Source organism: Geotrypetes seraphini, chromosome 4 (genome assembly GCF_902459505.1).
Source record: "Geotrypetes seraphini chromosome 4, aGeoSer1.1, whole genome shotgun sequence".
NCBI lineage: Eukaryota > Metazoa > Chordata > Amphibia > Gymnophiona > Dermophiidae > Geotrypetes > Geotrypetes seraphini.
Genome location: NC_047087.1, coordinates 156,616,920 through 156,641,483, shown reverse-complemented (window position 1 = coordinate 156,641,483; position 24,564 = coordinate 156,616,920). Strand labels below are relative to the sequence as shown.

Sequence of the window (24,564 nt, the reverse complement as noted above, 5' to 3'; positions counted from 1 at the left end):
GGTGGTTCCATGATTGGGGGGCCATTACAGAAAACATGTTGTGCCGTCTAATTCCTATAACTTTCATCGAGGGAACGGAAAGAAGATTGTGGGAAGTCGAGCGGAGAGATCGTGAAGTGCTGTTTGGGATTAACCACCTATTAATAAATTGTGGTTCATTATAACTCAAAGCTTTAAAAACTAAAAACAGTAATTTAAAAGTAATGCGGTGGCTTACCTGAAGGGGATTTAATCAACAGAGGGGTAACATGATCATATTTTTTCGCATTGTGGATCAGTTTCACGGCAGTATTTTGGATTAATTGCAGCCTTCTTTTTTCTTTTTGAGTGATATTAAGAAGGAGGGAGTTACAATAGTCTATTTTGGATATTACCAAGGAATGTATTAAAATATTAATAGATTTAGACTCTAGGAATTTGGCAAGTGAACGAATTAAACATAATTTAAAAAAACATGATTTAACAATGTTGCTAACATGATCATGATAGGTAAGTTTATCATCAATGAAGACGCCTAAAATTTTTATAGTGGTGACCAATTCCAATTCGATTTCGTTTTTTTGAGGTTTAATGCCAATTTATTTGTGTTGAGCCAGTTTTTTATGATTACAAGTTTATTCTTGACTAGTCTTTAAGCCCGTTACATTAACGGGTGCTAGAACATATGTGTGTGTGTCTGTCTTTATTTCTTTCTCTCTCTCTCCTTAGCCGCTTTTTTTCTTTCTGCCTTTCTTTTTCCTTGGCTGTCCATCACCACCCCTTGCCTGCTCCCCCTGTCCATTTTCCCTTCCTTTTACCTCCCCTGTGTCCACCACCACCCCTTCACTGCTCTCCTTATTCAGCAGCAGCCCTTCTCCCTTTGTTTTACCTCCCCCCTGTCCAGCAGCACCTGTTTCCTTCTCCCCCTGTCCAACATTAGTCCTCCGTTCCTTTTTTCTTCACCCCCCCCTGTCCATCAGCATCTCTTTCGTTCTCCCCCTGTCCAACGGGTGCTAGAGTAGACTGGTTTTTTTTCCTTTCTCTCTCTGTGCTTGGATGCTGTCTGTCTGTCTGTCATTCTTTCTGTCTGTGTCTCTGCCTTGTGCCCTGCCTGCCTGTATTTCTCCATTGCACCATGCCTGCCTATCTCTTGGTGTGTGCCCCCAGCACACCCTTCCCCCCAAAACAGCCCCGTTTTCCAATGCCCCTGCCCCCTTTTGTGCCATGCCTGCCTTCTCCGTGGCCCCCTTCTGTTTCCCCCCTATGATTGCTGCTGGCCCAGCAAACCCCTCACCTCAAAGCAGCCCCCTTTCCCTCTCCCCTTGTTGAGCCATGCCTGCCTGCTCTGTGATCCCCTGCCCATGATTGCTGTGTGCCCCCAACACACCCCTACCCCCAAAGCAGCCCCTTTCCCTCTCCCCCTGTTTGCCTGCCATGCCTGCCTGCTCCCTGTGCATCAGCATCAGCATTTCCCTCCCCTTCACCTGTTCCTTCGTAGCAGCATGCAGATAAAACGGCTCCCTTAGTTATTTGCTGGATTTTTTTTTTTTTTAAGTTTAAAGATGCCGACGCGGCTCCTCTCACGATCCCGCCTGCGTCGGAAGCCTTCTCTGACACAGGCCGGGATCGTGAGAGGAGCCACGGCGGCAGCGTTAAACTTTAAAAAAAAATCGAACAAAGAACTAAGGGAGCCGTTTTCAAAGCCGCCGCGGCGGCTTTAGGGACAGGATTGTACAGCTGGACTTGCTCCTGGGCCCGCGTCTGCCCTCCTCCGACAGCCGGCTCCCTCGAAGCCCTCCTCCCCTCCCTCTTTCCCTTCCCGCGGTCCGTCTGGCTGCGGTCCGGCCTGTGGAGGCGATTGGCTGGTGACGTGCAACCCGCGCATGCGCACTAAAAAAAACGCGACAGCTCAGGGAACACGATTTTTTTAGTGCGCATGCGCGTCCTACCATTTTATTATATTAGATAGATGTAATGTCTTCTTTGTTTTCAGGATCTAATGGATGGAGGAGTTGAATGTCATCAGCGTATGCAAATGTTGTGAAACCTAGTGCTTGTGCTATATTTAAAAGTGGGGAAAGGAATATATTGAAAAGAAGGGGAGATAGTATTGAACCCTGCTGGATACCATATTTTGAAGAGTAAACTTTGGACTTGCTGTCATTGAAGCTGACGATAGATGAACGATTCGATAAAAATGAAACGAACCATGTTAAAACTTGGTCTTTGATCCCAATTGATTCCAGACGATCGATTAATAGTTCATGATCAATTGTGTCGAAGACGGCAGTTAGATCCAGCAAGATTAAAATTACGGATTTGTGATGATCAAGGAAATAATGAATATTATTAGTCAAGCCTATCATAGCATACTCCGTATTATGGGATTTTCGAAAACCAGTTTGGTGGGGGTGGAGAACATTAGTAGATTCGACAAAATATGAGATTTGCTCAAACACAAGTCTCTAGGTAAGTTTTGCCAAAAAAGGGATATTTGTGATGAGGCGATAATTAGAAATTTCATCCAAAGAAATTTTGTAATCTTTCAAAATTGGGATAATGATGGATTTTTTCCAGATTTGGGGAAAAGAAGCAGTGAGAAGACTGTTTTGAACTAAAGAGTGGATAAAGGGTCCCAAACAGGAGAAAAAATTTTTAAGATAAAAAGGTAGTATCATTTCCTCTCGTGAACTTTTTAAATTGATTCTATGCAAAAGAAGTTCTATGTCGTTTATTGTCGGAATTTTTAATTTAGAGCATTTGGATGTAGGAATAGATAAAGAATTGTTATTATCTATGGACTTGACAGATATACTTTGTTGGAATGTATTCCGGACTGCATTTATTTTGGTTGAAAAGTAATCTGCGATTTCTTGAACTGTAAGAGTGCTTTTTTGATTAGTACCTTTTTTAATATAGGAGAAACTGATTTCACTAGTGAGTATAAAACTGCTGGATTTTTAGCTTCTATGATTTTTTTTGTTATAGTAATTGTTTTTAGCTTGATTAATTTTTTGCTTGTAAAACGATGCCTGTTCTTTGTATTGTTGTAAGTTTCTAGGAGATTTATTGTTTCTCCATTTTCTTTCTAGTGATCTTTGTTGTTTTTTTAAAAGCAAAAGTTCTTCTGTATACCAAGGATTTAATGTTTTGCGGTACGAAATTGTTTTTGACACTAAAGGTGCTTTATTATCTACAAGAGTCCTTAATGAGGAGTCCCAGATTAGTAGTTGTTCATCGAACGTGGAAGAACTAAAAGTTGTACTGATAGAATTGAAAATAGCCGTAACATCAAATAATTCAATTTTTGAAAAGTCTCTGTATGAGATCTTTTTATGATTAGCTAATAATTGGTTTAGTGTGATTTGTTGGAATTTTAAATTGCAAGAAATAAGATAGTGGTCTGACCATGGTACTGGATGAAATAATGGTTCTGAATAATTAAAAGGAGGGGATTTGGGTATAAGAATCATGTCAAGAGTATGTTTGGCTATGTGAGTTGGTTCATGAATGATTGTAGATAAGTTTACAGTTTTAATAAAAGTTAACATATCCTTTGTAATTGATATTGATGGATCTTCGAAGTGTATGTTAAAATCGCCCAGGATCAGGGGCTATGGAGAGGCTGTACAGTGGTCAAATATTAAATTTTGCAATGTTGTTATGTTATTTTGCCCTACAGGAGGGGGGCATAAAGTAGTAAGAGATCAATGTTAGGATTAGATTTTATTTTAACGTGTAAGTATTCGATAGAAACATTACCTAATGATTGGTCGCAATAACTGATCAGATTGTTTTGAAAAATGATAGCTAGACCACCGCCCTTGCGATTTTGACGGTGATTCCAGCGATATTCGTAGTTTGGGGGGCAACAATAAGATAAATAAGCTTCCTCCCCAAGTTTCTATGATGCAGAGAATATGAAAACCTTGGGATAGGATTGCGTCTTTTAAAAGATGATGTTTATTTTTGATTGATTTGGAGTTAATTAAACCTATTTTTAAAGTTATATCATTGAATTTGTAGTTAGGAGTACTTGAAGGTAAAGATCTTTTTAAGATATAGTTAGAAAGTTTAGGTAAGGTAGGGATTTCCAATGTTGTAGTTAGGCGGGGAGAAACATTACTTTTTAAAAGAGGACGATGGCCCCAGTGGACCGGAATGTTATAACCGTTTGAGGACATATTGGCATTTGCGTTATTGAACCTAAAAATGATAAAAGATTCTGATATTAATATGTGTAAAAGGAGAGAAATATTGGTAAAAAGTATTAAACTAAATAAAAATGAAAAATAAAGGGTATGAAAAAGGTGGCGCCCTCAGTTTGCGCACGAAGGAGCGCACTAAGGAGCAGGGTCTGCTCCTTTTGCGTGCTCCTTCGGCGTGCGCCACAGAGAGTCTGGGTAGAAATATCGCCGCTTTGCGGTGGCAGAGACAGGGAAAACACAAAGATGGCTACAAAATAAAATAACAAGCAGGTAAATAGTAATGTTAAAAACAAAGAAAACAACTTAAAATAGCAACAGAAGTGCCTTAAAATAGTGCAGAAATGCTGAAGCTTGTGGTGTGCGCTGCAGAGAGTCTGGGTAGAAATATCATAGGCTAACCTGCTGGGGGCGGAGTCCCAATCTCGGTTTTTTTCCGTTATGGGTCGGCAAATTGCTGCACAGTGATGTGTTTCATACGAGTATCTTCTTGTCTCTCACGGTGTCCCTGAAGGCTGAGTCTATGCAGGTTTAGAGGTTTTCTTATTCTTTGTGCCTCTGTGCAGCGCTGTGTGTGTCTGGTAGCACTATAGATTTGATTCCTGAACTGTCTTTTCTATTTCTAGTGTGCCAGGACTGCAAGTTTCAAAGCTTCTCTCACAGATTTCTCAGGTCGCCATCTTCTCATGACACCTGCTAGACAGTCCCTCAAACTGGCAGGAAGAGTGTGTGGCTCCTTCTAATCAGGGACAAGTTATCTATTCTCCCAAACCCACAGAGTAGCAAATGCTATGTGGCTGTAGGAATCATCCCTGAAGCTCTCTTTAGGGATGTGAGCTTTATCTGATAACAATTAGGGTGCAGATTGTTTCCCATGGGGCGGTCAATGCAGCTTCTAGATTACGTCTAGTACATCTTCACTTTAAAGGCAGTAAGAATTCCAACATAATCCATCTTACATCGCAAAGCTGGATTTTTTTCTGGGAAAGTTCCTTTTTTCTTCCAGAATTTATAGCTCTTGTCCAGCTGTTCCCCGACTGTCTGCTTTTCATTCTGAAGGGGTCTTCACTTCCTCTGGCAACTCTTTATGCTTACTCGTGAGGAGGGAGACACTATGATGTCAGGTCAGGGGCATTTTTCAGGATGCTTTCAACTTTGAATCTTCCTCCCATTTCAGATTCTTTCTTGGAGTGACCATGTATTGAGCTTCCAAAGGGTATGTTCGTGTGAGACCCCTTTTAAGTGTTACTGGTACTTGGGGCAGTAGTTTTAATTCTTCCGGAACTAAGGGAAGTTATTCCATTTACTTCATAATGCCTAAGAAGGGGGAATTGGTCAGACGGTGGCTGGATCTCATTCTGGTAAATTAGTTTCTCAGAGTTAGACATTTCTGGAGAAAAACTGTGAGAATATTTACAATTTCCCTATGGACACCGAATTTGCACTATCTTCACTTAGCTCTCATCAAGCAGCGCTATCAGTTTTGGCAGATGCCATTTGGCCTAGCCACGGCTCCATGAACATTTTTGAAAATGAGGGCAGAAGTGGCGTTTTGGCGCAAACAGGAGATTTAGGGACTTACTTTCTTAAACGACTGCTTGATTCGGATGTCTTCCAGCCAGGTCAATTTGTCAGACATAAACGAGTGATTTCTTTTCTTCAATTCTTTGGATGTGAATCTTCAAATTTCCAAAGAGCTCTTTTCTCCTGGACTAATTATTGGAATATCAGGGGATGTTGTTCACTTAGGAGATGAAAGTGTTTCTTCCCAGAGACTGGGGCTACAGGTTACAGTCTCAGGTTTGCCTTCTTCAGTCACCAAGAACAAGAGTATGGGATTCTGTACAGGTTCTAGGATCTATGGTGGTGACTCCACTAAGAACTTTGGCTTGCTTTCACATGAGAATGCTACAGCTATCGCTTTTGTTCCAGTGGTTCCCAGTATCTCAAGGCTCCAATTGTAGCATCTAGTAGGCTCCTCAAGCATTGCTTAATATAATTTGGTGGCTCAGCGAGATTAATCTTTTCAAAGGCATGCCTCAGTCTTTGCTGGACTGGCGGCTCAAAGTCACCAAACATCCCAGGCTGTCAGGTTGGGGGGGCTCAGTGCCTTCAAACCTCAGCGGAAGGAGTCTAGTATTAAGAGGAGACTTAGTACTCGTTCATTCTTCTGGACTAGAGAATGACACGGTGATAAAATTCATCACCGTTCCCGTCCCCGCGGATAACCGCGGGAAACCATCTTCATGTCATTGTTTAAGGACAGAGGGAAGAATCAGAGTATGAATGGCCACAACCACTGACCCGCAAGCTTTGCTTTGAAGAATGCTGGTGTAGAAGGATTGAGGTTGAAATAGATACTAGAAAATGACATAGGATTATTTCCCGCGGTTATCCACGGGGACGGGAACGGTGATGAATTTTGTCACCGTGTCATTCTCTATTCTGGACTGAAGCATGGTCAGGCTACCATTTCAGGAGTTTCAGACCATTCTTCTGGAATGACGATAAAGGTCTTTTAGGACGGTGTTATGACAGTGGTATTTCTCTACAGCCAGAAAAGTTCGTGATGTACTCAGTTGGCAAGTAAAGTAATGGTTCTACTTCAAAGCTGGAATCTCATCTTCCTCTTCTGTCAGCGCATCATTTTACAGGACAGGAAAAGGGTTTAGATAGGCTTTCTCACCACAAAATCTGAGCATGGACTATCTATTGTATGTTAAAATGTACAGCGATGTGTACGCTTTTCAGTGCTTTAGAAATAATAAATAGTAGTAGTAGTAGTAAAATCTTTTACATCCTGGAAATTGGGAACTATTTGCTCAGGGGTTCCAGCTCTTTGTATAAAGGTGAGATCTTCTAGAACTAGACCTCATGGCCTCATCTCGAAATTCAAAGCTTCTTAGCTTCTTCAGCAGACGCAGGGAGTGGCAGTCAGAGGGGGTAGCAGCGTTGCTTCTTTCTTGCCTCTGGTTTCTCTTTTTAAGTATTTTCCCCTGGCTGATGATTGGATGGATTTGCCATCTCAAGCTTGCTTTCAGGACACAGTAACTAGAGAATCTCTGGATTGGCTGCGCCATCCTTGCTATGCAGATCTGATGAGTCTTTCGATGGCCGAACTGTTGAGATTTCTGGTATCTTCGGATTTACTCACCTAGGATCCGATCAACATGGATATTCGTCCTATTTTGGTATTATGACCTAGCTTTTGAAAAGTCATGGCTGATGTGTAAGGTTTATGTGAAGCAGGTTATTTCTTCTCTTCTCCAAGCAATTACAGACGTTTTCACCTGTGGCTTATGCTTCCGTTTGGAGGCTTTTCCTTTCTTGGGTACTTCTCAACATTGACACCCTTCCAGAGTTCTATGATTTATATTCTTTCTTTTTTGGCACAAGCGTATTGCCAAGGGCTTAGCATTCAATTCCCTTCAGCTTCAAGTGGCAATCTTAGCTTGTTACAAGGGCTAGGTATCTCACTCTTCACTTACTTTTCAGCTTCATATAGTTCAGTTCCTAAAAGGAGTACAGTATATTCATATACCTCTTAAGAAGCCCTGTCTGGAGTACAGTCTTAAGGTACTTCTTCGCAGTTTACAGAAGGCTTCGTTTCAACCTTGTCTTTTGAGAGTCTAAAAGGCTGTGACGTTGAACATGGTGTTTCTTGTGGCCATGGCTTCATCTTGGCGGTATTCTGAGTTGCAGGCCTTGTATGGCGGGGATTCTTATTTCTGATTTACAAATTCTGGGGTGTCAGTTCAGACAGTACCACAATTTCTTTCTAAGGTGGTGTTATCCTTTCTTTTATGCTGCTCTCACTTTTCCTTCCATCTTCCTGGGAGGAGGAATGGGAAGGCGAGCTTTTCATAACTGCATTTTTTAAAAGTGCGTAGCATTCTCCGCAGTCTGTAAGTTTCTAACAACTTTTAGTCATTTAGATTACCTCTTTTTCAAGGGATGCGACAAACGTATAGCAGCGTCCAAAGCCTCCATCGCTCGAAGAGTCCAGGAGGACATTCTTTACGCTTACTTGGCAGAAGAACTTCATGACCATTCAGCCAGAGCAATGGCAGCTACTTGGACATAGTCCACAGGTTTTTTCCTTGGAGGAGTTTTGTCATGCGGCTACTTGGTCTTACAAGAATACTTTATCTCAGCATTACCGGTTGGATGTGGGGGCGCATGCGGAGGCAGCGTTTAGTGCTTCGGTTGTTGCGGAGGCGGCGTTTGCTTCCCACCCAGATTGAGGATTGCTTTGCTACATCCCATTGGTCTCTGGATTCATCTGCTGCTGTTGCTAAGGAAGGAAAAATTATGTTCTTACCCATTAATTTTCTTTCCTTTTAGACGCAGCAGATGAATCCAGAGCCCCACCCTTTCTGGATATTGACTGTCGGTTTTTTCTTTTGCAACTTTCAAAGTCTGTTATTATTGATAGTTGTATTCTGTATTATTACCTTTTGAAATTTGTTATGGGAAAGAAGTTTTTTACTTGCTAAGCATATTGATGGTTACGGATGCTTAGGCAAGGAGCAATACTGAAGATGCAGGAGGAGTGCCAGCCAATAGGACCACCTGTTAATCAGTTTCTCTATCTCCACCTGCTGGTAGATGTGTGCTATCCTCATTGGTCTCTGGATTCATCTGCTGCATCTAAAAGAAATAAAATAAAAGGTAAGAACATAATTTTTCCATCATCCCACATATGACATCATACGTCAGTGGAATCGATGACTCCAGTATGGTATTAATCTGTCCCCATATTGACCTCCAAAAGTTGAGTATCAAAGGACAGTAGAACAACAAATGATCTAGTGTCCCTATGTCTAGATGACAGTGGCAGCATCTATTAGACTTAGCACTACCTAATTTCTACAAACGAGTAGGGGTCCAGAAACTTCTGTGTAACAAAAAAAAACCACATGTTTGTCTCATAGACGCCGATGCTGTACATCTCATCCTCCAAGTCCAAATCCATGGCCATTGAGAAGCAGAAATCTACTGCTTAATCTCAATGCTCCAAATATCTCTCAGATCAGTTTTTGTTTTTCTGTTTAAATATTCCGATATTAATTTATATCACTTGGCAGCCTGATGCCCTAGGAAAGCCCGGCAAACTATACTGATCCTTTAAATTTCGCCAATCAGAGAACCCCTTCTGAATGGCCTGCTTCAAGTGCAACCATTTATAAACTTGAGACTTTGCTATGCCAAATGATTGTTGCAGTTGTGAAAAATCAAGCATTCTCCCATTTGATATCACATCATCTAAAGTACATATACATGCCTGCATCCAGTGCTTCCAGATGATCTTAAACTCACCAATTTGAATCTTGGAGTTCAACCATAAAGATTGACATGTGAATTGTTGTATTGGTATAGATGTTAGATTGTCAATGAATTTTAATGTTTTCCATGTATCACAAAGAATACTATTGTCCTTATAAATCCTTGGCATCTTGATACTCAAAATATGACATAATCGCAATTGGGACATGAGTTGCCATTCTAAATAAAGCCAATCTGGAAGATGTTCCAAAACTTCAGGAAGGATCCAATACATACCTTGATGCAGAATAAATGCTTGATTGTACCTATAAAAATTTGGAAACTTTACCCCACCTGCCGCAATTGGTTTTTGTAAAGACACTAAAGCAATTCTAGCAGTTTTACCCAGTCAACTAAATTTAGTAAGAATACCATTTAATTTTTTATAGAAGAACCTTTGAAAATAAACCGGTAACATACTCATTTTGTAGCAAACTACAGGCAAAATCATCACCTTGACAGTTAGGACTCTCCCCAGTCAAGAAAGATGTAGTGGGTTTCAATGCTCACACATTTCTTTGACTTTCAGCAATAAGGATTTTTCATTTGCTGCCATCGTGTCTTCCAATGTTTTCTGGATCATGATACCTAAGGAAAGGGAATGGATCAAATTATCCTTTTCCATAATGTATGTTTAACGGAAGAACCTCCGATTTATTCCAATTTATTTTGTATCCAGAAAATTTACCAAACCTATCTATCAATTCCAGCAAATGTGGAGCGGTGAATTCGGGATTCTTCAAATGAAGCAAGATATCATCTGCATAAGCAGAGATCTTATATTCCTGACCTGCATTAGGAATCCCCTGTATCTCCTTTGCCTGCTGTATAGCCAACAACAAGGGTTCCAGAACAATGTCAAAAAGCAAATGAGACAAGGGGCACCCTTGTCCAACTCCCTTCTTCAGACAAAAACATTCAGAAAATGTATTATTAATATATAACCTGGCTGTACAAGGTTTGAATCATTTGAATAAATCCAGATCCTATACTGAACCAATCCATTGCTTGATACATAAAAGTCCATTCTCTGCATCCAAAGAGACAGAAGGCCGGATCTTCCATTGTTTTTGTTAAATTTAGCTTCCTTAGCAACAGCAGCAGATGAATCCAGAGACCAATGGGATAGCACACATCTACCAGCAGTGGAAAATAAATCCAAATAATTTTTTATCTCTGGGTTTTCATTTTTGGTATCAGATAAAGGATGCTGTTTTCTTACCTCACTCTAATGTTCCCAGCAGAGATTTTCATTTTGGATGGTTTCTTGATGGTTTAAGATCTATGATACTGTATATAAAGTGAGAATGCTATAATTACTGCAGGAGAAGTAATCACAAAAAGTGAAATGTATTTTTGATATGAAGCTATCGCTAAGTATGTGTGCTTTCTGTTAGTAAGTAGAAGAGTAATTTAGTGATTAGAGCAGCATACTGAGCACCAGGAAGATTGGGGGTCAAATTATTTTCCACTGATGATGCTAGTGACTTTGGGCAAGTCACTTCACCCTCCATTGCCTCAGATACAATGCAAACCTTGGGTTTTCACAGTTATTCAAGGAACATTGCAAGGTCTAATCTGGGTCTAATATTCACTTTGGATACATTAAGGTCAGATCATTTTTTGGTCTTTTACTTTTTGGCTATGTTAGGTTCAGATACACCATTTTAGGCAACTATATACATTGCTTAAAGAGAGAGGATTGTCTTACTTGTTGTGAATCTTTCGTGGAAGATTTTACAAATCTCTCAGATGAAACCTAAACATTCAAATGGAATTCTGTACTTGAGAAAGGTTCTAGTGCATGTACAAGACCCTTTATCTGAAATTCCAAAAACCAGTGTAGAAGTGACAGTACAGTTCTCCCAGAAAGATAATGTGGTCTGGAGAAGAAGGCTGGTAATTCTATAGATTGGCTAAGATGAAAATTGGAGATTATCTGTAGTAGGAAGTTGAGATGTGTGAGAAGAGCAACTCTATTTGGAGAAAATGTTATGTAAAGTAGTGTTTATATGAGAAATTGGAGTTCTCGAAATTGGTGCTCAGCAGTGATGCAAAGGGAGAAGAGCACTGTCTAAGTAAGATGCTAGAGCAGGGGTGTCCAATGTCGGTCCTCGAGGGCCGCAATCCAGTCGGGTTTTCAGGATTTCCCCAATGAATATGCATGAGATCTATTTGCATTCACTGCTTTCAATGCATATTCATTGGGGAAATCCTGAAAACCCGACTGGATTGCGGCCCTCGAGGACCGACATTGGACACTCCTGTGCTAGAGACATAAATTCATAAGTATTTCAAACACAAACTTCAACAACCTGAGGATTTTGTAGCAACTAGAGGAGGTTGAATTGAAGGCTTTGACATCATGAGGCCCTTCATGAAGGACGAAAGAAGTGGATATGCAGCCAGAGGATTAATATCCAAAAGCACTGAAGGGGAAATATGATTGAAGTCTACAAAATCCTGAGTGGAGTAGAACGGGTACAAGTTGATCAATTTTTCACTCCGTCAAAAATTACAAACACTAGGGGACTTTATTGTTACAGGGAAATACTTTTAAAACCAATAGGAGGAATTTTTTTTCCACTCGGAGAATAGTTAAGCTCTGGAATGCATTGCCAGAGGTTGTGGTAAGAGCGGATAGCTTAGCTGGATCGGTAGCATGGAATATTGCTACTCCTTGTGTTTTGGCCAAGTACCTAGTGACCTGGATTGACCAACGTGAGAACCAGCTTGATGGACCATTGGTCTGACCTATTCTTATGTTCTTATGTCTTGAGTTATGGTGCTGAAAGGCACCTGAAGGGCACTGATAGAGCTGCGATAAGCACAAACTGAAGTGTTTTTGTTTGTTGTCTCTCTGGGTGTAGAACTTGGTTCTAAGAGACCAGCCTGTTTTGATCATCTCGTACGCCAAACCAAGCGAATGTTTGGAGATAACAGAGAATAGTTTAGAAGTTTCAAAGTCATAAAATCACTTTCTCAAACAAGTACTTTTATTTGTGCAAAGTTTCGCTTTGCAATAGTTCAAAACAACAACACATAAACGACCTTAGATACTTGGGTCCTAATTCAAAAACAGTTTAAGTTCACTGCATTGATTCAATGCTTTATTTCCACAAAACAAAAAAAATATTATCCCAGGACAAGCAGGCAGCATATTCTCTACATGTGGGTGACGTCATCCACGGAGCCCCGACGCGGACAGCTTTTCAAGCAAACTTGATTGAAGATCTCAAGTTTGCTAGTACTGCACCGCACATGTGCGTGCCTTCCCGCTCAGCTAGAGGGTGCGTCTCCTCAACGTGGTCCTCAGTTCTTAGTTTTCCGTGAAGCCAGAAAGCCCTGTCTCTCTTCTCTGCGATCCTAAGTGCCTTTCTCGCACCGCGGCTTCGTTTATTTGTTTTCCAGTCGGAAGTCGCTGTGCGCTGCATTTTCTTGTTTTTCCCAACTAAAAAAAAAGTTTCATTTTTCCTCCTGCCACCGGGAACTCCCGGTTCTTCAGTGGCCGTGTGGTCTCTCTGCCTATGACCCAGCCTCTTACCGGGTTCAAGAAGTGCACACAGTGCAGTCGGGTTATTTCCATCACTGACCGTTGGTGTATCCTTTGCCTCGGGGTTGATCACCCTACGGACTCTTGACCTCGCTGTGCCACCCTTCAACCTCGGGCTCTCCGTCAGCATTGGGCCAAGATTCTGGACCTGTTCGCCATGGAAGCGGGTCCGACCTTGGCCTCGGTCTCGACGTCGGCCTCGAAGACCTCGGTCCCGAGCAAGTCCCCCTCAGCCTTGAAGCACTCGGGGGCTGTGGCTTCGAAGACCTCGACCTCGGGTAAGTCTCCTCTTCCTCCCTCAGGTTCAGCTCAGCTACCGAAGAAGCCATCCTTGGAGTCTCTGGCCTCCCATGCAGTGAGTGTAGTTTTGCCTTCCTCGACGAGACCTCCTCCCAAACATGCCTCCACTCTATGGAAATACTCTACCTCGAGGTCACCCTCGTTGGAGTGCATGGGGGCGTCCGTAGGTCCAAATCCCTTGATCTCGATGCCGATGTTCGAGGACATGCTGAAGGCAATTCTAACCACGCAGATCTCCTCGGCTTTGGCCCAGCTTGCCCCAGCCTCGACCTCTCCCGTGGTGGACCAGCCTGAGCGTCGCGCCGAGGGCCCTCGAGGCAGGCAGCGTTGATCTCGACGCCTTTCCTTGAGTGATTCCTCGCCTGTTCCCTCAAGGTGGACTTCTCCCGCCGCCTGGCCTCTTGCGAAGCACCGGTCGAGGCTTTTCTCTCCCTCAAAGCAGCGGTCTGCAAAGTGGCCCCGGGATTCTTCCCCGAAGCGGGGTAGATCACCGGGCCCTCGCACTAAGGGGTCTGTTCAGCTGTCTGACTTCATGCGGTCGGACCCTACTCTCCTCCGCTCTCCTGTGCCGTCCCGGTCCCCAGACCGTGGGGCCCCGAGATCGAGGACCCCCACCTCCTTCCATATTGGCAGGTTTCTTCTTCCCTGGGCTTGCCGGGGCGGGCTCCTCGGATCTCCGTTCCTCGGACCCCGGGGTCCTCGCCTACCCAGCTTGCTAAACGCAAGTTGTCGTTGACCCCCTCTCGTTCTTTTAGTAGCTTCCTCGATGTCTGTGCTTGTGTGTCTGTGCTTGTGCCAGCGCAGTATTCTAGGGAGGCTTCCCCCTCGTTTTCGGCTGCCCCGAAGTCTCGCTCGGCTTCCCCCCTGGAGGGCCCTTCTGCGGCAGGCCGTCCTCCTTCACCAGGTTTGTGGTGGACATGGGCAAGGCGCTTCAATTAGACCTCCAATCTGATTCCAGGTACACCTGGGAATATTTGGAGGAAATGAAGCTCCCTTATCCACCGAAGGAATCCCTTCGTCTCCCTTTGAATCCGGTTTTACAGCAGACTTTCTTCCGGAATTTGGAGACGGCTTATGTTATCCCAGCCATTTCGTCCAAAATGGAATCCCGGTACCAGACCGTCCCCTGTAAGGGGTTTGAAAAGGCTCAGTTCTCCCAACAGTCTCTGGTGGTGGAATCTACCCTGAAGAAGTCCAATCCTTCCCGTGTCTATGCGGCTGTTCCGCCGGGCTGGGAGGGCCGGACTATGGATAAGTTTGGCAGGTGCCTCTATCAAAACTCGATGATGGCAAACTACAATTTTACATTCACTTCCTATCTTAAGAAGTGCACTAAGTCTCTGCCCTCCTTCCTGGAGGATTTGCCGGTTCATTGCCAGGCGGAGTTTCGCCGGCTCCTGGATACACTGTCGCAGATTAGGCTTTATATGTTTCAGGCGACGTATGATGCCTTTGAGCTCTCCTCCAGGGTCTCCGCCTTCGCGGTAGCCATGCGCCGCTTGGCTTGGCTCCGTATAATCGATATGACCCGAATCTGCAGGATCGGCTGGCAAATCTCCCCTGCTTGGGCAGCGAACTCTTTGATGGGATGGCCATTAAACGCCTCTCCGAGCATGAGCGCTCCTTTGCCTCCTTGGTCCGGCCCAAGGCGAAACTCGCTCCTCCCAAGTCCTATAAGTTGCCTCCCCGGCGCTTTCCCCAAAAATCGACGCCGGTGTTTTCGAGACCACCTCCTCGGCATCAGCAGCAGCAGCGGGCCCCTCAGAAACCTCAGGCCCCGGTGGCGGCTAAGCCTGCACCATCCTTTTGACTGTCTAGGTGGGAACGGGCCACCCCCCTCATCCTTGAACCTTCCCCTCTGCCTATAGGGGACCGTCTCCGGGCCTTTTATCCCCGCTGGGAAGTGCTGACTGTGGACAATTGGGTCCTCTCCGTCATCAGAGAGGGGTATTCCCAGCGCTTCCGGACACCGCCTCCCGACAGGGCCCCAAGTGGGCATCCTTCCAGTGGAGCACAACTCCCCCTCCTTCTCCGGGAGGCTCACGCTCTTCTTTGCCTCCGGGCGGTGGAGGAGGTCCCCTTAGGTCAGCGGGGCTCTGGGTTCTACTCCCGGTATTTTTTGGTCCCCAAAAAGACCGGGGATCTGCGCCCAATCCTGGACCTCCGAGAGCTGAACAAGTTCCTGGTCAAGGAGAAGTTCTGTATGTTCTCACTTTCCACTTTGTACCCTCTGTTGGACGAGGGGAAGAGGCTTTGCTCCCTCGACCTGAAGGAAGCCTATACTCACATCGCGATCCACCCGGCCTTTCGCAGATTCCTTCGCTTTCAGGTGGGGGACCTTCACTTGCAGTATCAGGTCCTCCCATTCGGGCTTGCTTCGCCCCCCCCGAGTCTTTACCAAATGTCTTGTGGTGGTGGCGGCAGCCCTGCGGTCCCACGGTCTTCAGGTGTTCCCGTACCTCGACGATTGGGAGGGGGTTATCTCAGCGACCCAACGGACTATTATCTTCCTTCAGTGCCTGGGCTTCGAGGTCAACTTTACCAAGTTCCAGTTGTGCCCCTCTCAATCTCTGCAGTTCATTGAGGCAGTGCTGGACACGGTTCGCCTTCGCTCGTTCCTGCCTCAGCCTCTGCAGGCCGCCCTTATCCACCTCTGCCGGCAGGTCTCCCTTCAGTCCACGGCCTCCGCCAAGCAGATGATGATCCTGTTGGGACACATGACCTCCACCGTTCATGTGACTCCTTTTGCCAGACTTCACCTCCATATACCTCAGTGGTTCTCCGGCGTCCCAGTGGAGGCAGGACCGGGATCCCGCCTCTCAACGCATTGCGGTGACTCCCTCCTTGAGGCGTTTGCTCCGTTGGTGGACACTCTCTTTAAATCTTTCGAGAGGCTTTCTCTTTTACGCGCCCCCGCCGCAGAAGGTCCTGACAACGGACTCCTCCGCGTATGCCTGCGGGGCTCACCACGACGGCCTCCTGACCCAGGGTCTTTGGTCAAGCGCTGACCATCGCTGCCACATCAATCTGCTGGAGCTTCGGGCCATTTACAATGCCCTGGTCGCCTTTCGGTATTTGCTTCGCGATCAGGTGGCCCTAGTGCACACGGACAACCAGGTGGCGATGTATTATGTAAACAAACAGGGGGGGGGTACGGGTTCCCTGTCTCTTTGCCGGGAGGCCCTTAGACTTTGGAAGTGGATGATAACGTCACAACATCTTCCTTCGGGCAGTCTACATCCAGGGAGAGCACAACTGCCTTGCGGACAGGCTGAGTTGTCTTCTCCAGCCGCACGAATGGTCGCTTCATGCCTCAATTCTGCGTCAGGTGTTTGCTCACTGGGGGACGCCACAAGTAGATTGAAGTAGGTAGCTGTTTAGGCCTACCTCAAAGGCGACCTCACACGCTATATACTGGTTTCAATAAGTATATATTTATTTAATCAATCAATAACAGCTTACAGAAATAAATCATTTAGCATATAGCGTAACAGAAGGTGATCTCCAGGCCTGAAGATCCTCTGAAGTCTGTTCTAATCTCTTCCTCTTAAAGGCCTGTTTTTATACATTTCTTAGTGGTCAATACCACGTTGGCCTAAATCACATGATACATCCTTATTGGCTATTTTCTTATGCATTACTGCCTAACTACATTCATTTATTGGCTGGTTTTACCTGCGTCATGTTATATGTTCGCCCTGTTTTCCGTAAGACCTAACCTTTTCCCCGAAATGTCTCTTTCTATACCATATAAGCATTTCCGAGCATCAAACCCCCTCCCAACTGTAACATGTTTCTGACACCTGCTATTAGATGATAATTCTTGAGAATTCTATCTTCTGAGAATTCTATCTTCGGACCATGGTCTGTTTTTATCTCTTCATGGTATCTGACTGGGTGGGCCCTGGTGCAAACCCACAGCATCAGGACCTGTTGCTTTTTTTCCTCTAGTTTCACTGATACAGTAGTTAACTTAACTTAAAAATAGGGCATTTCCCCATCTTTGCATGCTCTCTGGTAAATGGTGTGAAATATCTTTTCACAGTTAATCTACTGTTTCTATCAGCTGCAGAGATAGATAAGGTAGATGTCAGTTGCAGAGGGAGAGAGAAGTTTCTGTAGAGAGAGAAAAATTTCTGTGAGCTTCTGGTTTTTCCTTATCCCACTTCACCTAGTTTTATGTCAGGAGTTACAAGGATCTTTCCATGCCAGAACATTCCATGATTTACCTTCTTTCCATCTTCCTCCTTCTCTCAAGATCTATTCGCCTCGCCCCTCAATCACAAGTTGCCTCTCTTCTGTTCCAGGATTTAATCCCCGGATCATCTCGAGGCGGATTCTTTCCTTCTGGATTGGACGGGCCGGTTCCTCTACGCGTTCCCTCTGTTTCCTCTGATTCTGCGGACCCTTGTGCAGCTCAAGTCGGCTCATGCCGACATGATTCTGATAGCCCCTCGTTGGCCCCAGCAGCCGTGGTTCTCTCTTCTCCTTCAGCTCATTGTCAAGGAGCCAATGCTTCTGCCTGTGTTTCCTTCTCTGCTGTCTCAGGGTCAGGGTTCGCTGCTGCATCCCAATCTGCAGTCTCTACACTTAACGGCTTGGTTCCTGTGCAGCTGATTCCTCCTTCGGTTTTTCTCAGTCGGTCTGGGATGTTGTTGAGGCTTCTCGCAAACATTCTACTCGACAATGCTACTCCCAGAAGTGGTCTAGGTTTGCTGCATGGTGTGCTTCGCGTGCCCTGGAGCCGCTATCTGCCGCCTTGCCCTCTGTGCTGGATTATTTGCTCCACTTGTCTTAGTCTGGTCTCAAGTCGACTTCTATTCGAGTCCACCTTAGTGCGATTGCTGCCTTTCATCAGCCAATTGATGGGAAATCGCTCTCCGTCCATCCAGTGGTTTCTCGATTCATGAAGGGCCTTTTTAATATTCATCCTCCTCTCAAACCTCCTCCGGTGGCTTGGGATCTTAATGTGGTTCTGACTCAATTAATGAAACCTCCATTTGAGCCCCTGGATAAGGTTCACCTGAAATTCCTCACTTGGAAGGTGGTATTTCTTGTTGCTCTCACGTCTGCTCACAGAGTGAGTGAGCTGCAAGCTCTGGTTGCGGACCTGCCTTTTACTGTTTTTCACCATGACAAGGTGGTCCTTCGTACCCATCCGAAGTTCTTGCCCAAGGTGGTTTCGGATTTTCACCTCAACCATTGTTCTTCCGGTGTTCTTTCCGAAGCCCCATTCTCATCCTGGTGATGTGGCGCTTCACACTCTTGACTGTAAGAGGGCGTTGGCCTTCTACCTGGAACACACCCGTCTCATCGGATGGCTCCTCAACTTTTCATCTCTTTTGATCCTAATCGGTTGGGCCGTCCTGTTTCCAAGTGCACCTTATCCAACTGGTTAGCTGCTTGTATTTCCTTCTGCTATGCTCAGGCTGGTCATACGCTGCCGGGTCGGGTCACCGGGCATAAAGTCAGAGTGATGGCGGCGTCTGTCGCTTTCCTCAGGTCCACACCTATTGAGGAGATCTGCAAGGCCGCCACTTGGTTCTTGGTTCATACATTCACCTCTCACTACTGTCTGGATGCTTTTTCCAAACGTGACGGCCGGTTCGGCCAGTCGGTTTTGCATAATCTGTTCTCCTAAATTGCCAACTCTCCCACCGTCCCTTCCTAGTTAGCTTGGAGGTCACCCACATGTAGAGAATATGCTGCCTGCTTGTCCTGAGATAAAGCACAGTTACTTACCGTAACAGGTGTTATCCAGGGACAGCAGACAGATATTCTCGCAACCCTCCCACCTCCCCAGGATGGCTTCTTTGTTAGCTATCTGAACGGTTCATAAACAAAATAGCGGAAGACAAAGGCGCTCGCCGACAACTGAGCGCAAGACGGAGGCGCGCGCCGAAGAAAATGACAGTTTTTAGGGGCTCTGATGGGGGGTTTTGTTGGGGAGCCCCCCACTTTACTAAATACAGATCGCGGCGGCGTTGTGGGTGGTTTGGGGGGTTGTAACCCCCTCATTATACTGTAAACTTAACTTTTTCCCTGTTTTTAGGGAAAAAGTGAAGTTTTCAGTAAAATGTGGGGGGTTACAACCCCCCAAACCCCCCACAACGCGGCGTGATCTGTATAAAATAAAGTGGGGGGGTTCCCCCCCACACCCCCATCGGAGCCCCTAAAAACAGTTATTTTCTTCGGTGCGCACCTCCGTGCTGTGCTCAGTTGTCCGTGCGCGCCTTTGTCTTCCGCGGTTTTGACCTGACACCATCTGAACTGAGGACCACATTGAGGAGATGCGCCCTCTTGCTGAGCGGGAAGGCACGCACATGTGCGGTGCAGTACTAGAAAACTTGAGATCTTCAATCAAGTTTGCTTGAAAAGCTGTCCGCGTCGGGGCTCCGTGGATGACGTCACCCACATGTAGAGAATATCTGCCTGCTATCCCTGGATAATAATAATAATAACAGCTTATATACCGCAATACCGTGAAGTTCTATGCGGTTTACAAAAGATTAAGCAAAGGTACAAATTGACTGACTTCAAGAGGGGAAGAAGAAAGAGAAGTAATTAGACAGGAAATTCATTGTTGAGGAGAAAAGTGATCAAAAGGACAGTAGGTCGCTATTGAGAGGAAAGAGATAAGTGGATCAGTTGTCAAGATGTTTTAGGAACAGGTGTGTTTTTAGACGTTTCCTAAATACCCCATAAGTAGAGGGCGAAAGTAATTGTTCTAGGTCTTTACCCCATGATGCTGCTTGGTGTGAGAGAAGGAATTCATGGTGTTTTTTCAGTTTGCAACCTCTCACTGGGGGGGAAACGAAGTTGGAATGTGAACTTCTCTTGTGTCTGTTGGTTGAGAAGGAGAAAAGGTCAGTAATGTATTTGGGGGCAAGTCCGTGTAATGCTTTAAAGCAGAAACAGGCAAATTTGAACTTTACGCGTGCCTTCATCGGCAGCCAATGTAGCTGCCGGTAGTAGGGTGTCACATGGTCAAATTTTTTTAGTCCACAGATTAGTCTGACTGCCGCATTCTGCAACAGTTGTAGGCGTCGCATATAACACCTGTTATGGTAAGTAACTGTGCTTTTTCTTCTCTGTAACTACTTTCTTTTCTCTTTTAACCACTCTTTGGTTCGGACATTATCTCAATCTAGACCAGTAATCTTTTGTGGCAAGCAAACATCACCTTAGTCTTTTGTCATTCTGGAATCTTCATAGCTTAAGCAAACATCCACAGTTCATGGACTTTTTTTCCTAGTTCATAGGATCAAACCTGATAGCACTATTGAGCACTACTATCTATCACATCTCAATAGTTTGGGATTCAGAACCACCCAAAATCACTAGATGTATCAATCCCACCCAATCCCATTCAGTTTCCCCAAATCACTAGATGTAGCAATCCCACCCAATCCCATTCAGTTTTCAAAAATACAAAAAAGGTTTATTACTACACTTCTGTTCAGGCAGGTTGTCACATTTTGCATTCTTCTCACAGCTTATCAAAAGATATGTCTTCTGCCTTGCAACTTCACAGACTTAGCACTCAATCTCTAACTATAGGCTGATAGTGTCCATTCCCTTCTTTATTAAGATGATGAAGGGGTTGGTACAAATTCAGTTAACAAAATATTTGGAATCCCATTCCCTGTTGCATGATTCCCAATCAGGTTTTAGATCTCAGTATAGTACAGAGACAGTAATAACTTCACTCTTGGACCACCTGAATAGTCTTTTGAGTAAGGGTAGTAGTCTTTTGAGTAAGGGTAGTATTGGTGCTTCAGTTTGATATGAGTAGCGCATTTGATTTAGTTGACCATTGTAAACTGCTTGAATTTTTGGATTCTTTAGGAATCCAGGGTAAAGTATTTTCATGGTTTAAAGGATTCCTGGAATCTCAACAATTTATCAGGTTAAATTTAAGGATCCTACTTTCAGTAGTTTAGAAAAACCCGGGTGGAATCCCACAGGGCTCCCCACTTTCTCCTACACTCTTTAATGTGTATCTTCTTTCATTGGGTTATTGGATGAGCAAATTGGGCCTAAGGTTGTGCTGACGATATTACAGTAGTTATCCCCTGTTGTAATATGTTATCTAATAGTACTCAAGTTATTGAGTCAGTGTTGTTAAATACAATTGAATCCTGGATGCAAGAATTTAAGTTGAAATTAAATCAGGAAAAGACTAAGTTTTTCCTTGTGTCATCAAAAATATAATTCCAGAATCAATAATTAAAATCAATTCAGTATCATTTCTAATAAGCCTACAATTAAAATCTTGGGTTTTTGATCAGTGTTTGCCTATGAAAAATCAAATGGATGCTGTGGTCCAGAAGAGTTATTATACCCTATGGAAACGCTGCACCTTAGAGCTTATTTTGATGCTACTGCCTTTACACTCTTAGTTCATACGCTATTACTGAGTAGTCTGGACTATTACAATATTGTATATCTGACAAGTACAAAGAAAAATTTGGCTAGGCTGACCTTGGTTCAAAACACAGCAGTTAGAATGATTTATGGACTGAGGAAGTATGACCATGTAACTCTTATTACTGTGAGTTACACTGGCTCCCAGGAGGACCGGGTGATTTTTAAGTTGGGATGTTTACATTATAATGTCACCTTTGGTGTTGCCCCTCTCTATCTTGTTGATAGATTTGCTATTATGACTCATGGGAACAGTAGAAAATCTCATGCTCTATTTACGTTCCCTTCTGCTAAGCAGTGGCCGGGGTGGGGTGGGGGGCGGTCCGCCCCGCCCCGAGTGCAAGCCATGAGGGGGTGCTCCCGGCCTTGGAGTCATGGCCCGGGAACTTCCCTTCTCATGGCCCAACCCCAAGTCTTTCGCCTCCCTTTACCCGATTCCTGTACAAAGCAACTGCAGAAAGGATCGTGGGTACTTCAGCGATCCTTGCAGTTGCCATAGGCCTCCTGAGTTGTCCCTCTGCCGTGGTCCCGTCCCTCCTTTGATGTCAGAGGAGGGGCGGGACCGCGGCAGAGGGACGACAACTCAGGAGGCCTATGGCAACCTGCAAGGATCGCTGAAGTACCCGCGATCCTTTCTGCAGTTGCTTTGTACAGGAATTGGGTAAAGGGAGGCATGGGAGGCCAGAGGGGAACACACAGGCCTTCCTGGGGGAGAGGGGGGACAGTCCTTCGGGGGGGCGGGGGGGTGGGGGGAGGTGCAGGCCTTCAGGGGTTCAGGGGGGACAGACCTTCGGGGGGGAGGTGCAGTCCTTCGGGGGGGACAGGCCTTCAGGTGGGTGTGCATGCCTTCAGGTGGGGGTGCAGGCCTTCAGGGGGGTGCAGTGGATTGGTGGGAGACAGGCCTTCAGGGGGACAGACCTTCGGGGGGAGGTGCAGTCCTTCAGGGGGGACAGGCCTTCAGGTGGGGGTGCAGGCCTTCAGGGGGGGACAGGCCTTTGGGGGGGTGCAGGCCTTTGGGGGTGGGGTGTAGGCCTTCAGGGGTGAGGTGTAGGCCTTCAGAGAGAACAGACCTTCAGGGGGGAGGTGCAGTGCTTCAGGGGGGCAGACCTCCAGGGGAGGGGGTCCTGGTGTAGAAGTACACGGAGGGAGGGAAGGGGGGGTTCAAAGAAACGTGCATATGCCGGACTTTGGGGGGAAGAAATAATGGGTCTAAAAACAGAGGAGTGGGAGAAAGATGGTTGATAATGAGATTTAGGGAGGGAAGGAACAGAAAGGGAGAGAAGTTGGACACAAGGGATGGTGTGGAGTGGGGATAGAGATACTGGATAGGAGGATAGTTCGGAAGAGAAAGGGAGAGATGGTGGACCCTGGGGTGGTGGGGAAGGAGGGAGAGATGCTGGATGAAAGGGTAGTTGAGAAAAGGTGAATCTGTGGATGGAGACGAAAAAAAAGTAAAGATGCCAGATCTCCAGGGGAGGGAAGGGAAACGGAAGTGGAGGACAGAGATGGCAGATGGATGGTTAGCATGGAGAAAGAAGAAAGAAGGAGACCATGGCGAGCAAGACAACCAGAGCCTGGGACCAACAAGATTTGAATATTGACCAGACAACAAAAGGTAGAAAAAATAATTTTATTTTCTGCTTTGTGATTACAATATATCATATTTGAAAAGTGTATCCTGTCAGAGCTGGTGTTAGAACGCAAACTTGAGCTAGGATTTAACAGAAAGAGGAAAAGTCCTTTTTGTTTATTTATTTTGTTTACTCCGCTGGTTCCCAACCTTGTCCTGGAGGATCACCAGGCCAATTGAGTTTTCAGGCTAGCTCTAATGAATATGCATGAGAGAGATTTGCATTTAATGGAAGTGAGAGGCATGCAAATCTGCTCCATGCATATTCATTAGGGCTATCCTGAAAACCTGATTGTCCTGGTGGTCCTCCAGGACAGGGTTGGGAACCACTGGTTTACACCACAGCACCAGTGTGGTTAGGAGAAGCCAAAGGGGGTGAAAAAGCTATAAAATAAACCCACCAGGATGTTTGAAAAAAAACACCCAATTGGGCAGGAAAATTGAATCAAATTGAAAAACCAATTCAACAGGCTGAATCAAAATTTTTTTTCTTGACTCGGGCAGCACTAGTTTGTGCTACTGTCTTAGACTTTAGGATCTAGGAATGGGGAGAGAATGCTTCGACAATGCTACCTTATCCCTCTCGTTCTATCCCCTCCCCACTTTCTCCTTCTCATCTAAATTATGTAACTTCTCCCCTCCTTCTCCTATTACCCTCACCTTCTAGTTTGTCTAGTCTATGTCATTAACGTTCACTTCGTATTATAAATTTTTAGCCTTTACAATATATTGTTAACCGGCCAGACATTTGCTTGATGGTCGGGATATTAAAAACTAATAAACTTGGAAACTTGGAAACTAGATGACATCCTCAGTACTTTATAATGGAAGTGAAACGAGGATTTGGTCAGACTTTTGAAGGGTCTGCAGAAGAAAAATATTGTATAGGCCGGGGACATGAGACAGCAGGAAATGGGAACTTTTCTTCCTTCTGTTTTTGTGAATGGCAAGGCTGAAGATGTCGGAGAGTTCAGTTAAAATACGTGCTTAATAAGAAAATATAATAATTGTGTCGGGGGGGATGTCTGATCGTGTCGGGGGGTGCCCAATCGTGTCGGGGGGGGGGGTCGGATCATGGCGGGGGGGTGCCGGATTGCAGGGGGGGGTGCCTGATCGTGGGGGGGGCCTTCGAAGGAAGCAATGCC

The 24,564-nt window shown here is 45.1% G+C and overlaps 1 protein-coding gene across 1 annotated transcript in view; it reads left to right on the top strand.

Annotated features, from left to right (window-relative positions):
• LOC117359286 (V-type proton ATPase subunit d 1) overlaps positions 1-24,564 on the top strand; it is a 642,574-nt gene that overhangs the window by 154,637 nt on the left and 463,373 nt on the right. The window lies entirely within an intron of this gene.